At 43.0% G+C, this 13684-nt stretch overlaps 1 long non-coding RNA gene across 1 annotated transcript; it reads left to right on the top strand.

Annotated features, from left to right (window-relative positions):
* Positions 1-4024: 4024 nt before the first annotated feature.
* LOC121008683 lies at positions 4025-11850 on the top strand. The gene is made up of 3 exons (XR_005780620.1): positions 4025-5006; positions 10571-10884; positions 11123-11850. It is a non-coding gene; the product is annotated as an uncharacterized LOC121008683 (long non-coding RNA).
* Positions 11851-13684: the final 1834 nt, after the last annotated feature.

Raw genomic sequence — 13684 nt, 5'->3', positions numbered from 1 at the left:
AAGTACGCATCAACCATTGTGTTATATTATGTACTGCATACCAAGTGGTTTGAGTTAATGCTGGCATAGCACTTACCAGTTACAGCATTTTGAATTCATCACAGCTACTCACTTTTATACCTGGGACTTTTCAGCAAAAATCTAATATTAACTTTTCTAATTATCTTAATAAAAAACATAACAATGCTTTGCCTAACATAACATGAATATCCACTCTTCAACACCACTTAGGTAGATAGGTAGAAATTTCTCCATTTGTGTTTGATTATATAGATTTTTTATAGTGGTCGGATGGCAGCTTTGTATTTCAGGGATAATCTTTGATTTTAATGGATGACAATAGCCACAGCTTTTCTGGCAATATCAGCTGTTTGCAGTCTGTGAGGCATTCAGCTGAAAATCCCAGTTCCTACTCCCAGCATCCCAGCATTCTCATTAAAGGATGACCTCTTTAAAGGGAACCTGTCACACTGAACATGCAGTGCAATCTACAGGCAGCATGTTTAAGAGCAGGAGAGGCTGAACAAATTGATATATAGTTTTGTGGGGAAATTCAGATTCAGAATAACTTGTAATTTTTTTCAATTCCTGTTTATCTTGGGCTTAAAGGGTATCTGTAGCCAGTAATATTGATGACCTATCTTCAGGATAAGTCAACAATATCTTTGTACGGTACTTATAGTAGGAGACAGCAAACCAGTGGATTTATTTGATTACTTCTTTTATTTAATTCATTTCAGTTATTTTCAACAACCGTGGTAACAAATATGTATTAGTACAGAATATACAGTACAGACCAAAAGTTTGGAAACACCTTCTCATTCAAAGAGTTTTCTTTATTTTCATGACTATGAAGGCATCAAAACTATGAATTAACACATGTGGAATTATATACATAACAAACAAGTGTGAAACAACTGAAAATATGTCATATTCTAGGTTCTTCAAAGTAGCCACCTTTTGCTTTGATTACTGCTTTGCACACTCTTGGCATTCTCTTGATGAGCTTCAAGAGGTAGTCCCCTGAAATGGTCTTCCAACAGTCTTAAAGGAGTTCCCAGAGATGCTTAGCACTTGTTGGCCCTTTTGCCTCCACTCTGCGGTCCAGCTCACCCCAAACCATCTCGATTGGATTCAGGTCCGGTGACTGTGGAGGCCAGGTCATCTGGCGCAGCACCCCATCACTCTCCTTCATGGTCAAATAGCCCTTACTTTCAAAGTTTTCCCAATTTTTCGGATGACTGACTGACCTTCATTTCTTAAAGTAATGATGGCCACTCGTTTTTCTTTACTTAGCTGCTTTTTTCTTGCCATAATACAAATTCTAACAGTCTATTCAGTAGGACTATCAGCTGTGTATCCACCTGACTTCTCCTCAACTCAACTGATGGTCCCAACCCCATTTATAAGGTAAGAAATCCCACTTATTAAACCTGACAGGGCACACCTATGAAGTGAAAACCATTTCAGGGGACTACCTCTTGAAGCTCATTAATAGAATGCCAATAGTGTGCAAAGCAGTAATCAAAGCAAAAGGTGGCTACTTTGAAGAACCTAGAATATGACATATTTTCAGTTGTTTCACACTTGTTTGTTATGTATATAATTCCACATGTGTTAATTCATAGTTTTGATGCCTTCATAGTCATGAAAATAAAGAAAACTCTTTGAATGAGAAGGTGTGTCCAAACTTTTGGTCTGTACTGTATATCAGTGCAATGTTTCGGGCCCTTTTAGTTGGTGCCCTTTTTTAAGCTGATCCGATGCTCAGCCATGTGCACATCAGGCTAACACATGGCTGAGCATCGGATCAGCTTGAAAAAGGGCACCAACTAAAAGGGCCTGAAACGTTGCACTGATGTATATTCTGTTCTAATACATATTTGTTACCACTGGTGTTGAAAATAACTGAAATGAATTAAATAAAAGTAGCCATCAAATAAATCCACAGGCGTTCTGTCTCCTACTATAAGTAAAAAGGTATATACAGTGCTCCAGGTGGAGGGAGACCAACCCTAGGACGTGCGCCCACAAAAGCCAATTGGACGAGTGCTGTGGTCAATTCTGTGTCTCACAGGTCATCAATATCTGTTCGGTTGGGTCCGACTGCTGGCACCCCTGCCAATGAGCTGTTTGAAGAGGTGGCGGTGATCATCATACTTCCCCTTCAAGATTACACTGTGCATCTCAGAAGTCTTGGTGATGCAGTGTAATTACAAGTGCTAGTTCAATTCACTTGAATGGGATAAGCCCTTATAATTGCACTGAACCGCTGCTACAAGTAAGATGACCTGCAGTGTAATCTTGAAAAGGAAGCAGTGCTAGTACCAGGGACTCCTCCTCTTCAAACAGCTGCTGGTGGGGGTGCTGGGAGTCTGATCCCCACCAAAAAGATAATGATGACCTATCCTGGCGATAGGTCATCAATATGTACCCTTTTTAAGGGGAACATTTTGTGTTGAACATGGTATCTGAGCAGAAGGTATCATGTTATAGAGCAGGTGGAGCTGAGCAGATTGATATATAGCTTTTGGGTAAAGATTCAGTAAAACTTGTAATTTTTCTATTTATGCTGTATTTATGCTCACTGTGGGTTTTGAAGTAAAGGATGCGGTCCTATCAGTGATTGATTGATAGCTATCTGTCTTAAAAGGAAGGATGTCAGTCACTGATAGGGCCACGTCCTTGTCCTCAGAGCCCAGAATGAGCAAGAATTTACATGAATAAAATACAAGTTATACTAAATCTGTTCCTGCAAAAGTATGCATAAATCTGCTCAGCTCCTCCTGTTCTTTAACCTACTGCCTGCAGATTAATTTGCATTTCCATGGTGACAAGTTTAGTTTAAGGGTCCAATAGACGGTCCTACTCAGCGAGTGACAGATACCTCTGTATGCACACTGAAAGAAGGCTCTCAGTTACTGACTAGGCCCACCCACTGGACTCAAGTGCAGAATAAGATGGAATTAAAATGATATATCCATTCACTTAATTCCTCCTGCACTATGTAGATCAGACACCATGTTTGATGTGAAAGGTTCCTTTTAAAAGATACCATTTTATGCATGTAACTACCTCAAAATTAGAGGAAGCTTAGGGAGCTTAATGCAAAATCCATTAAGCATTATGTTTCTATGCTCCTATTAGAATGTTACCATTTAACTGTGTTATGTATGGCATTTAGAGCTCTGCATCAGAAAAATGGAGCCCGGACTACTATAAAAATATATATCAGAGGGGTTTTCTGGGACTTGGATATTGATGACCTATCTTCAGGATAGATCATCAATATCAGATTGGTGGGGGACTGGCACCCAGAACACCCATAGTTAGCTGTTTGAGGCAGCTATGGGCACCAAAAAACTATACAGTGGTTAGAGCCAAAAGTGACTCCCATTCACTTGAAGCAGAGCTGCAGAACCCTGACATGGCCACTACGCCATGGACAGGACCTTCTGTTTCCAGCTCCATCCACTGTATAGTTTATGGCCCTTGAAGCTGCCAGAAACATTTGATGAAAGGGTGTGGTGGGTGCCAGTCCCCCACCAATAGGAGGATAGATCATCAATATATTAAGCCCCTGAAAACCCCTTCAAGAAATTATTCAGTTCAGAATGTTAAACCCAACAATGACCTGATGCTAAGTGGTGGACATTCATATTAACCTTACACTCACGCTTCATAATATATAATTAATATTTATTCATACTAAGTTTATATAGATTACTTAGTAAAATCTAACCTTGCAAGCATGCCTCTTAAAGGTATAAAAGGGTTCATCAGTTAGTTCCTTTATATACCATCACTTACAACATATTCATCAGATGCAATGTGTAGAATGTGTCTTAAGATTATTATATTACCATAATCATTCAACTTGTAGCCAGGGGTATATATATTTTTTTTACTTATAAAGGACTTTTTTTAAGTGATATTTTTGAAAATTAATTTCTGTAGCAACTTCAAATAGATTTCTTATTCACTAATACTCATCCACATTATGGCTAACGAAATACATTCCTGGGACAGCCAGCCTCTCCTGTGAAACATGCACTTTCCAAACCAATTTTATTGCTCTAATTTAAAAAAAAGGTGGTGACTTTGCAAATAGTCTTGATTACAAATATCCTACAGTTTTGTGTCTATAGCTTCTATACAGACCCACATGTCTTCATGGCTATATACGGTACTGTATGAATGAGAGAATGGAGAACAACACACCTCCATCCCAGAGAACAATAGGACTGGGCAGTTGAAATCTAATATGCTCTACTCTTCTCTCCCCCAACGTCTGCCATTGTTGGAGAGTGGGGAGGAACCCATACACACTAGATTGGCCCATAGTCCCCGCCGACATTGGCTGGTTTGGTTGACACACATCTAATGTGTATGGCTAGCTAAACTCATGACTGCGGGATTAAACTATACATAGAATTTGCTTGTAGTTCCTAACATGTAGACACATAAATTAAGCTGTACCATGTGCACCTGTTATCTGAGCTATTGCAGTATGCAAGTATATGCAGTATTCCAAAGTATTCCAACCTATGGATCTTTTTTTAACAACTTGGCCTAGAAACTATTCTTCAACCTACTATTATAGAAACCTGAACATTTTAAAATTTGGTTTCCAGTGCTGCAATTTTCACTATTAAATTAAATGGTGAAAAACCACAACAAATCAATAAAAAAAACTGTAATGGATAGGATATACTGTAGTGTCTGCACTATAAAAAAATAAAAAATAAAATAAAAATAAATATATATATATATATATACAGTATATATTATGGATAGTAAAATGTATTCCTTTTATTTTCCAATGGTTGATTTTTTTTATTGATTATAGGGGAAGCAATCTTATCTGAGTTGTTGTTAATAGCATTTAGAGACATACATTACAGCAGCTACATAGGCCATAAATCACAACGGACATGAGTTTTCAGTTGACTTGAGAGAGTTTTCTAGTCTTGGGAGAATTTTCATGCTCTGTGACCTATGCAGAGGTCTATCACGGTCGGCGTGACTATCACATACGTGACACAGAGGGAGGGAACAAGGAAGGCCCTGACCAAGTGAGAGGGAAGGTGGTGACCCCTGACTCACCTAGCGGCTGGCACCTGGCTGCCCTGACGTCCCTAGACGGGTTCCTCACCCGTACGCCGATCACGTGCCTAAAGCCCTGGCTTTCCCTAAGCTGAGCCCTAGATAGTGAACAGGGCGGTGGGAACACTAGTCCGCACCACTAGCTCTAAAGGAAAACACCAAGGGAAGGACAGACAATAGAAACTCAACATATAATCCCAGGTGGGCGACAACAGGAGACAACAAGAAGCCCAACAGGGATCCGGAGGGTAGCACTCTGGAACGACAACCAGGATTCACAACTCCAGTGGGTCAGTATAGATGTCCAGGCAGGAAGCTCTATAACTGGCAACTAGAGAAGTGTGAGTGGAGAATATAAGGAGGTTGGGAGTGGCAGACAAGAAACAGCTGAGGAGGAGAAGCTACGGATCCCTGATTGAGACAAAAAGGATAGCAAGGCAAACACAGAAAACAATCACTAAGAAACAACGTGATCTTTAGATATAGAGCGCGCAGCCACCCGCTGCGACCTCCTGACCCCGGGTATAACGGAGTCAGACGTGGCTCTAGATACCCTCGTGACAGTACCCCCCCTTTCACGAGGGGCCTCCGGACACTCAGGACCAGGTCTCTCCGGATGAGAGGTATGGAAAGCCTGAATTAACCTGTTGGCGTTTACCTCTGACGCTGGAACCCACATTCTTTCCTCGGGACCGTAACCCCTCCAATGCACCAGATACTGAAGAGAGCGGCGGACCCGACGAGAATCAACAATTCTGGCTATTTGAAACTCCAGATTACCATCCACAATAACAGGAGGAGGTGGCAGTGGTGATGGTTCTAGAGGTGGAACATACTTCTTGAGTAACGATTTATGGAAGACGTTATGGATCTTAAAAGTCTCAGGTAGCTCCAGGCGAAAAGCCACAGGGTTAATGACGGCTACTATTTTATAAGGACCAATGAACCTAGGGCCCAGTTTCCAAGAGGGAACCTTCAACTTAATATTCCTAGTAGACAACCACACATAGTCATTCACCCCTAGGTCCGGACCTGGCGACCGTTTCTTATCGGCCATGCATTTATATTTACCACTCATCTTTTTCAAGTTAACTTGCACCTTCTGCCATACCGAAGAAAGAGATGAAGAAAACCTTTCCTCTTCGGGAACCCCAGAAGACCCCCCCTCTTTGAAAGTACAAAATTGGGGATGAAAACCGTATGCACCAAGGAATGGTGACTTGCCAGTGGACTCCTGATAATGATTATTTATGGCAAACTCAGCTAACGGTAAATATGATGACCACAACTCTTGGTTTTCAGACACAAAACACCTTAAATATGTTTCTAGGTTTTGGTTGGTACGCTCAGTCTGTCCATTCGACTGAGGATGGAAAGCTGAGGAAAAGGACCCCCAAACGGGAACAAAAAGCTTTCCAAAACTTAGAAATAAACTGGGTTCCCAGATCCGAAACCACATCGGAAGGGACCCCGTGAAGCTTCACGATTTCACCTGAGCAAGAGTTTTAGCATTAGGAAGTGCGGGTAGCGCAATAAAGTGTACCATTTTGCTAAACCTGTCTACTACTACCAAAATAACTGTTTTACCCGCAGACAACGGTAAGTCAGTGATGAAATCCATTGACAGATGTGTCCATGGCCTATTGGGGATAAAAAGAGGCAATAAAGACCCTGCAGGACGTGTATGAGAGACTTTCGCGCGTGCACAAGTAGAGCAAGTAGACACGAAATCCATTACATCCTGACGCAACCTTGGCCACCAAAAACGACGAGATAATAGCTCCAAAGTTGCTTTACTACCCGGGTGCCCAGCAAGTGCCGAATTATGATGTTCTTTTAATAATTCAAGACGCAGGTTTAACGGTACAAACAATTTCTCTGAGGGGCAAGAGGCCGGGGCGTCCCCCTGGGCCTCTAACACCTTTCCCTCTAGAACAGAGTGTACAGCAGAGACAACCACTCCTCTTTGTAAAATAGGTACCGGATCACTAGCATTACCCCCTCCAGGGAAACTACGAGATAACGCGTCTGCCTTGGTATTTTTTGCCCCAGGACGATAGGTGATTACAAAGTTAAATCTGGTAAAGAATAGCGACCACCTAGCTTGTCTAGGGGTGAGACGCTTAGCCAATTCTAGGTACAGAAGGTTTTTGTGATCCGTAATCACCGTGACGGGGTGGATTGCTCCCTCTAAGAAGTGACGCCACTCTTCAAGCGCCAGCTTAATCGCCAACAGTTCCCTATTTCCAACATCATAGTTCTTCTCTGCAGAAGATAATTTTTTGGAAAAGAAAGCGCAAGGGCGCCATTTGCCAGGAGACGGACCCTGAGACAATACAGCCCCCACTCCCACCTCTGACGCATCTACCTCAACAATAAAAGGCTGGGAGACATCAGGTTGAATTAGAACAGGTGCCGAGGTAAACCTCTCTTTTAGAGAGGAAAATGCATTTTTAGCGGCGTCAGACCATTTAGAAAAATCAGTCCACTTCCTAGTCATGTCGGTAAGGGGTTTAATGATCACTGAATAATTTTTAATGAACTTTCTATAGAAATTTGCGAAACCCAAAAACCGTTGTAGGGCTTTAAGGTTCTCAGGAAGATCCCAATCTAAAATTGCCTGGACCTTCCCAGGATCCATACGGAAACCTGAAGCAGATAATAGATAACCCAGGAACTGTATTTCCTGAACGGCGAAGACACATTTTTCAATTTTCGCATATAATTTATTCGTCCGTAGGACCTGCAGTACTTGCCTGACATGCACCTCATGTGTTTTCAGATCAGCCGAATAAATTAAGATATCATCTAGGTATATGACAACAAACCTGCCGATGAGATGACTAAAAATATCATTAACGAAATGTTGGAAGACAGCGGGGGCATTGGTCAGACCGAAAGGCATAACTAGATTTTCATAATGCCCCTCAGGGGTGTTAAAAGCTGTCTTCCACTCATCCCCTTCCCTGATACGAATCAGATTGTAGGCCCCCCTAAGATCAAGTTTGCACAACCACCTAGCACCCGCAATCTGATTAAAAAGGTCAGGAATGAGAGGAAGAGGGTATGGGTCTCGGATGGTTATCTGGTTTAGCTCACGAAAATCTAGGCAAGGACGCAGGTCCCCATCTTTCTTTTTAACAAAGAAAAACCCTGCAGCCACGGGTGAAGAAGACGGTCTGATGTGTCCCTTAGCCAGACTCTCGGAGATATAATCTTTCATGGCTTGTCTCTCGGGACCCGAAAGATTATACAACCTGGACTTGGGTAATTTTGCACCGGGAATCAGGTTAACCGGGCAATCATAAGGACGATGAGGTGGTAGCTTCTGACAACCCTTTTCAGAAAAAACGTCCTCAAAGTCCAAAATAAATGTAGGTAGGGAAGCTATGGAGGCGATTAAGCAATTGTTATTTAAGCAATTCTCTCTGCAATGCTCACTCCACTCCAATATCTCCCTGGCCTGCCAATCCACCACTGGATTGTGCGCTACCAGCCAGGGAAGACCCAATACCACAGGAGAGGGAAGGCCCTCCAGAACGTAACATGAAAGACACTCATTATGGTGGTCCCCTACCCGAAGGTGTAAATTATGAACAATGTGGGTGAGGTTTCTCTGAGACAGAGAAGCCGAATCTATAGCGAATACGGGAATAGGTCTCTGCAGCGTACAGAGAGACAAACCCATAGTGCGGGCAAAATGGGCATCAATCAAATTTACCCCTGCTCCACTGTCTAGAAAAAAAGAAATAGACTCCGTCTTAACACCAAAAACAATAACCGCTGGTAACACAAATTGAGATGTTCGTATGGAGGAAACGTATACCCCCCGGCTGACATCCTCCGCACAGCCTGGGGTTAGTAGTTTTCCGACGGTCTTTTGTTTTTGAGAAAGGAGGGACAGACATTAATGAAATGACCCTTCCCCCCACAGAAAAAACAAGCCCCCCCCCTACGGCGAACCTCACGAGGACGGACCTGACGAGAAGTTCCGCCTAGCTGCATAGGCTCATCTAAGTCAGTACAGACTAATTGTTGCTTGGGAGAGGTAACCAATTGCTCAGGAATTTTCGATCTCTCCCTAAGACGCCTATCTATTCTGATAGAGAGGGACATAACAGCATCAAGGGAAAGGGGAGTCTCATACAGCGCCAGTGCATCCTTAACCCTTTCAGATAACCCAGAGCAGAACTGACTCCTGAGAGCCGGGTCGTTCCACTGAGTATCCGTAGCCCACCTACGGAACTCTGAGCAATATTCCTCTGCTGACCGATCTCCCTGTAGGAGTCTCCGTAACTTCGACTCAGCCAGGGCGACTCGGTCAGGGTCATCATATATGATACCCAAAGCCCCAAAAAATCCCTCCACTGACCGGAGAGCCTGGGAACCAGGGGGTAACGAGAACGCCCAGGATTGTGGGTCTCCCTGAAGCAGGGAAATGACAATCCCAACCCGCTGTTATTCATTACCTAAAGAGTAAGGGCGCAACTTAAAGTATAATTTGCAGGCCTCACGGAACGTTGCAAATTTGTCCCTTCCCCCAGAAAATCTGTCAGGAAGAACAACCTTGGGTTCTGTAACAACCTGGTTACCCATAGCAACCGCTGGGGGTGCGGTCTGCTGAATTTGCTGCTGTTGTTGGAGGACAGAAGCCTTCAATCCTGCCACCTCCAAAGACAGGCCTTGAAGCTGTTTTGCCAAGGCAGCAATAGGATCCATATTGGATTCTGAGTAGAGAAAAAAAAAAACAACAAAAAGAAAACTTTTTTTTTTTTTTCTCAAAAAGTAAAGGCCAGTTATAATATCACGGTCGGCGTGACTATCACATACGTGACACAGAGGGAGGGAACAAGGAAGGCCCTGACCAAGTGAGAGGGAAGGTGGTGACCCCTGATTCACCTAGCGGCTGGCACCTGGCTGCCCTGACGTCCCTAGACAGGTTCCTCACCCGTACGCCGATCACGTGCCTAAAGCCCTGGCTTTCCCTAAGCTGAGCCCTAGATAGTGAACAGGGCGGTGGGAACACTAGTCCGCACCACTAGCTCTAAAGGAAAACACCAAGGGAAGGACAGACAATACAAACTCAACATATAATCCCAGGTGGGCGACAACAGGAGACAACAAGAAGCCCAACAGGGATCCGGAGGGTAGCACTCTGGAACGACAACCAGGATTCACAACTCCAGTGGGTCAGTATAGATGTCCAGGCAGGAAGCTCTATAACTGGAAACTAGAGAAGTGTGAGGGGAGAATATAAGGAGGTTGGGAGTGGCAGACAAGAAACAGCTGAGGAGGAGAAGCTACGGATCCCTGATTGAGACAAAAAGGATAGCAAGGCAAACGCAGAAAACAATCACTAAGAAACAACGTGATCTTTAGATATAGAGCGCGCAGCCACCCGCTGCGACCTCCTGACCCCGGGTATAACGGAGTCAGACGTGGCTCTAGATACCCTCGTGACAAGGTCATTGTGCAGGGAATGGGCGCATACAAGCTACGATCATTACCTATTGTGAATGGCAGATCATGTGCTCTGTATACAGAGGTGTTATCTGCCATTGTAATCCTGTCTGTGATAATAATGAGGTGACTGTTGAAAAGTGATCTATACAAATCAGGAATTGTTAGGGTATTACTTGGCTTACTTAACATTGTGGACATTTTTTCACTATTTTTTAATTAGAGATAGTGAAATGAGAAATTAAAAATAATAGCACCAAAAATTCTTAAAATATGTTTAACAGGTCATTTTTATGATGAAATATTCCCTTTAATCTGGTATTGAACCTATTGTTGCAGCTCACAAGTACTTGCTGTCTGAAGTATTTGGCTATGATACATCCATTTTACATCTTGTATTTTGCTAATGAATAGTTACATATTACAGACCACACGTTTGTGCTGAAAAAGTTGAAATCTGCTGTAAAAACATACCACAATATATTTTTAACCCCCATCTTTTGAATTGTACAGTACTGTATATTGTGGTGGATTTTCAACATGGAATTATACACAGCATTTCCTCAACTATGAAGAATTTAGCCTAAGTTTTGTTTCTTTGCTGGTCTGCACAATGAGTATCTGATCGGCACATTGTAAAAAGAAGACACTTAAAAGTGACATAGATTAAATGAACTGCAGTAAATATTTGTGTAGCAAAGTATCCCAAATGCATTTAGACAGAACAAAATTCTGTCAGTTATCAACATACTGCATGTGTTAATCTTTCAAACGAAAGCATTATTTCTTTATTATATACTATATACAGTGTATACGTAGATTTTCTAAAACCATTCTATAGTGAATTTACAATATATACCACAGATATCAATACTATGTAATTGATATCACTGATACATAGAAACGGGGTTGCATTTATGTAAATACCTGATCCATGAAATATATTGTTTTCTATTGCATTGTGTCAATGTTATGCTCACATACCTCCAACATTCCTAGTTGGAATAGTATAACAAATGAGACTAGGATACCTTTGCTGTGATCAGTATACATGACGTTTAACCCCTTTTCTGACAGGCCACAGCTCTTACACATAAAAAATTGGGACTGCTAAGATGTATATGTGCAAGCCTTACATTGTATGTTATGAAAATATTCTTGTACGCTAATTGTCTCTGTTGTGTAGCATCACAAATATAATATGGACATATTTCTGCACACATAATAGGGTTGAAAATCCCACCCCAACTGCAGGTCAGATCACTTAAACTAACATCATGATTAGTGTTTGGGTCTGTACTGAACTTTGCGAGTTCGGGTACCCGGACCCGAACTCAAACGTTGCCAGAAAAGTTTGGGTTTGAATTCAGTGTTCGGGCATTTAATAAAACGTTTGAAAGGCTGCAGGGCAGCCAATCAACAAGCTTTTAGGCTTTGGGCACTTAGAAGCCATCACAGCCATGCCTAGTAAGGGCATGGCTGTGATTGGCTGGTGCATCATGTGACCCAGCCTCTATACAAGCTGGATCATGTGTAGCACTGCCCATCAGCTCTGAGTAGTGCAGGGACAGGAAGCAGGCAGCTGAAGTGAGGGAGAGTGTTAGGAATCTGGCTATTTGTTTTGTGGGTGACCTATAGCGATTTTTTTGTGGGTGCAATGCACCATTTTTGTACCCCTGACACAAAAATATAATAATCTGTCTGTTAGCTCGATGGGTGACATATACCCATTTTTGGTGTGAGATATATGTGCACTGCATATGTGACAGGAAAATTAATATAGTTAATCTGTCTGTTAGTTTGTTAGTTGGCATATTCCCATTTTTGGTGTGAAGTACACCTGCACTGCATACGTGACAGGAAAATGAATATAGTTAATCCGTCTGTTAGTTCGGTGGGTGACATGTACCCATTTTTGGTGTGAGATACACGTGCACTTTATAAGTGACAGGGAAATTAATATAATCTGCTTGTTAGTTTGGTGGGTGACCTCAAAGAATAAGGAGAGCATCAACTAAGGGACGTGGCCCTGGTCGTGGTGCTGCTGGTGCTGGTGGAGCTCCTGTTGCAGGGAGAGGACATGGTTGATCTGTGCCACCTACACGCCCAAATGAAACCCCATCCTCAGGTGCACGTAGGTGACAGGACGTTCAGAATACCGACATACAAATGGTGAGGCCAGAACAAGTAGAGGCGGTAGAAGATTGGATGGCTGACAGTGCCTCCAGTTCCTTCACATTGTCTCCCACCCGGTCCCCTGCTGAAAACACAGAGCTGGCACCTGTAGCACATGGACATCTGATTTTCACCTCTCCCCCTTGCAAATCAGCCAAGCAGTCAGAGCCCCAAGTCATGCAGCAGTCTCTTATGCTTTTTGATGACTCTGCTGGCAGGGTTTCCATGGGCCATCCACCTAGCCCTGCCCCAGAAGTGCAAGATATTGAATGCACTTATGAACAAACACTTATGTTTCAGGATGTGGACATGGCAGGACCACCGCAGCCCGTCTCTGATTATGATGACGAAACACAGGTGCCAACTGCTGTGACTTTCTGCCGTGTGCAGACCGGTAAGGAGGGCAGGGGTGAAGAGTAGGTCGAAGATGATATGGAGTATGATGAGGTACTAGACCCCACATGGAATCAAGATCATGCGAGTGACGTGTGCAGTTAGGAAGAAGAGGTGGTGGTCACACAGCGCCATCAGCACAGCATAAGAGAGAGCAGGGCGCAAAAGCAGAGTGGCCATCCCCTAGCTAGTACGCCTGCTACTGCCCACTGCACTCAGGGACTGAGCACACCAAAGCCAGCTCCAAGGAGTTCCCTGGCATGGCAGTTCTCCAGACAATGTGCTGACGACATGACGCAAGTGGTTTGCACGCTGTGCAATCAGAGCCTGAAGTGAGGCATAAATGTTCTAAACCTGAGCACCACCTGCATGACCAGGCATCTAAATTAATAGCACGAGCTGCAGTGGAGTACACACCTGAAAAACCACAAAAGATAGTTTTGTTAAAAACATGATTTAATAATACACTTTCTTCGTAACAAAAGGCTTGACAAATTGATTGTCCGAGATTTTGCCTTGAAGATTGGGATAATATATTGGTGAATCTAAG

This window comes from Bufo bufo, chromosome 7, assembly GCF_905171765.1.
Source record: "Bufo bufo chromosome 7, aBufBuf1.1, whole genome shotgun sequence".
NCBI lineage: Eukaryota > Metazoa > Chordata > Amphibia > Anura > Bufonidae > Bufo > Bufo bufo.
Note: the sequence above shows the minus strand (reverse complement) of the source record. Positions and strands in the feature narration are given on the sequence as shown.